This window comes from Dipteris shenzhenensis, chromosome 27 (genome assembly GCF_047967505.1).
Source record: "Dipteris shenzhenensis isolate YYH24624 ecotype China chromosome 27, Dip_SZ_1.0, whole genome shotgun sequence".
NCBI lineage: Eukaryota > Viridiplantae > Streptophyta > Polypodiopsida > Gleicheniales > Dipteridaceae > Dipteris > Dipteris shenzhenensis.
Window position 1 is genome coordinate 12,074,206 of NC_141622.1, and position 3,787 is coordinate 12,077,992.

A 3,787-nucleotide genomic window follows, 5' to 3' on the forward strand; every position below is an offset into this window, starting at 1 on the left:
ATGTCGCCCCTCTTCTAATTAATCCCTGGGATTTTTCCTTTTTGGCTCCTTGCTCTTCAAAAATCTATAACTATCAAACTACACATGATTTCGATCTCAGATCAATTGGATCGAATTCTTGATTTTTGGAAGAAAATTCCTCTGATTTTTTTCGATGGGGATAGAGGGAGGCAAGAGAGGGGGATCTTACAACCACTCTACTGAAGAGCAGATGGTTGTGTGCCACATATTTTGGCTAGCTTGCCTCTTCCTCACCTCTTTCGCCCTCTTGCGCTCCCATGGCTTCTTGTGTTGTTGGTCACAATGCAACACCACCTCTCTCTGTTGGGTCATGGCCTCTCCCCCTTCCCTGCCTTTCCCAATCTTCCCTCATACTTGATGATGATGGTGGTGATCCCGATGATAATGTTTGATGCACCTTGATGAAGCAGGCCTAGCTCTCTCTCTCTCTCTCTCTCTCTCTCTCTCTCTCTCTCTCTCTCTCTCTCTCTCCCCCCATCCAAATACATTTGACCCCCTCCCCTCTATATACTCATTCGGGCATAAGAAGCTTCTAGACACGATTTTTTTAGAGTCCGCCACCACCACCATTCCCTTCATATTCACTTATGCTTACATTAATTTTCCCGCTCCACAAGCCCACCTCCACAACTAATACCTTGAATTTTATTTAGGGATGTCATGGGCATGTACTGGTGAAATTAGCCTTTGAGGGTTGCATTTGTTTTACTACGTCAATACATAATGCTTGGCATCAATTGTAACACACCTAAAATCCACAATCTACAAGTGAAGAAAGTCAAACCCACACTATTCAAATTCAAAAGGCTTCTTAATGAACATTATACAGCTAGCTTAAGTTTGGTGGTAGAATATCTCAAATGGAATGGAAGAAGTAAAATAATCTTCGTGAGTAATTATGATGATTTAATATAGATAATTTCATGAACATGCAAGGTTGGAATTTCGCCCTCATTCGCAAATGCCAATAAAGACAATTGGTGATACTGGCACTTTACAATATTTGATCATTCAAATTCATAGCATGAAGCATGTTGCTTAAGAACCAATATGCCAATTTGCCATTAACTTGTTCTGTAGTTGACCCAAACTGGTTAAGGAATTGACAGTACATTTTTCTTGGTAAAAAATTAGACCCAAAATTGTACCTATGGAAAGAGAGAATCGAATTATTTTAAGAAGCCATACAATTTATACAAAGGATAAAAATGAAGATCTTGACTCAAGGCACAATAATTTGACAAAGAAGCAAAGTAATCTTTGTGATAATTATGATGACTTACAACCAATAATTTGACATTCAGAGGACACATATATCAGAATGTAACAGCTCCATGATATCTTGAACTGAAATCACTATCATCATGTGCGGGTTTGTATTCGGGATGGCTTCATTGATTTTATATATTGTTCCACTAATGACAATGTGGTGGATATCTTCACGAAAATCTTGTTAGCGCCTCTCTTCACACGTCATCGACATGGCTTGGGGATCAGAGACCTTCAAACAATGTGAAGGGGGGTTGTAAAATGAGATTGTTTTTCTTTGTACTCCCATGGGTTGCTATATCCACATGTGGACGAATTTGTGCAACCATGGTACTTTATGTACTTCAGGTACTTCTGAGATCATTCGAGAGTACTTCAACCATATCATTGAGGGGGGATTTGTAGAGATATACAATGATATGATGGTGTAGAATAAACTAGGACTTAGTCTATTTTGTGCTTCATTTGGTTGAACATTTTAGTTGGAGTTCAATTGTGTTCACTTCTTGCTCTCTTGTGTTCATAATCCATGTCCATTCTTGTTCCTATAGTGTGTGTGTGCGTGCGCCCATGCATGCATGCGTGCATGCGTGCGTGCGTGCATGCGTGTGTGTGTAGCAACTTTTGCAGATTTTGATTTTGAGCTCAATGTTGGGGTGTGTGTGACTGAGTGCACATGCACGCTCGCACGTGCTCGTGTCAGTGCAGCAACTTTTGCAGACCATGTTTGGTCAACTACAGAACAAGATAATGGCAAATTGACATATTGGTTCTTGAGCAACTCCTTCATGCTATGAATTTGAACGATCGAAGATTGTAAAGTGACAGTATCACCAATTGTCTTGATTGGAATTTGTGAATGAGGGAGAATCCAACCTTCCTTGTGCATATGTGTTTCATGCGAGCATGAAAGATAGGATTGTTGCCAATGGAGATGCAACTCTGGCTATCACAAAAGATCAGTGATGCCTCACCATCCTGAGCATGATGCAAATCATGCAGTAGCTTCCTTAACCACATACATTCCATAGTAGTTGCGTTTGCTACTTTATATTTAGCTTCACTGGAGGAGAGAGAGATGCGGCTTTGCTTCTTACTGAGCCATGATATGCATGCAGAGCCTAATGAGAAGCAATGACTTGAACTGAACTTGAGGTCATCAATGTCCCCTAATTAAGCTAGGTAGCAATACGTCACCATGTAGAGCATAATGCAGCCCATAAGAGTGTACCATGTACATATTTTTGAGAACCCTTTTTGCTTCATTCCAATGCATGATGGTGGGACAATGCACGAACCAATTGAGTAACCTTGTGGCATAGGCAATGTTTGGTCTAGTGGAACATAAGTAGGTAAGACTACCCACCAACTGTCTGAAGAGTGTGCAAACTTTCAGCCTCATCATGCTTACTCAGCTTGATTCCCTTTTCCAATGGAGTGGCCACAAGTTTACAATCTCCATAACAGAAATAGCTATTTCTTGCGTATTTCCCTTCCATGACATAAGGCCCTAAGCACCTCCCGCACCTCCTCCCTCGCTCTCTCTTGCCACTCCTTCCTACTGACAACAGCATCACCCATGCCAACCCATTCGCCACCGTCTCATGCCCTGCGTGGAGTTAGCGATTCTGACATGGGGAGTTTGGAGAAAGTGGGGCGACAGATTAGCCATAGCAGATATGGAGGAAGGGTGGCAAAGGTCCACTAAGCGGAGGGAGAGGGGGAGAGACAGAGGAAAAGGGGAGAGGGGGCTAAGCTAGAGGGGCAAGGAAAGGGAAGAGGGGGCTGAGCTGGAGGAAGCGGAGTGAGGGAGGGTCGAGTCGAGAGAGAGTCGAAGGGGGGGGGCTCTGAGGTGAGGGAGCGGAAGGGGGGATATGAGGCGAGAGAAGGGACGCGCGAGTCTATTGAGACACGGTGAGGGGGAGGGGACTGAGTCAAGGGGTGAGGGAGACAAGCTTGATACACTTGATTAATTAGCATGCAAACAACATACATCAATTAAGATTAATTCATTATTTAACATACAAACAATTAATTAATTGATCTTCTCTCACCTTCTTGTCAGGCAACCTCTCGCCCAAATGTCTTAGACAACCACCTCCCCGAGTTTTCTTCAAATAGACAACTGTTGTTTGCAATTCGTTTGGGTTCGATTGGATGTGTCTTTGAGTAGATATGAATTTAGGTAGAGAGTAGATAACACTCAAATGAGATTCCATGATTTAAATGTCAATGAGGATCAAAGAAGCCTGGCAAATGATATCTATGCATTCAAGGCAAGCAAAAATCATAAGCTTAACTCAAGAAAACAATCATAATTCAATAAGGTGAATGTTACCATAAGCTAGAAATTACAAGCCAAATGTCACCTTAAGTTCACTCAAACATATAAATTTGTCAACAAACCTCACAAAAAAAAGCATTGGGACCAAGCAAAAAAGTTGGCATGAAAGCTCAACAATGGTTGGAAAAGTTTCCACAAAAAAAAAGCTATGGA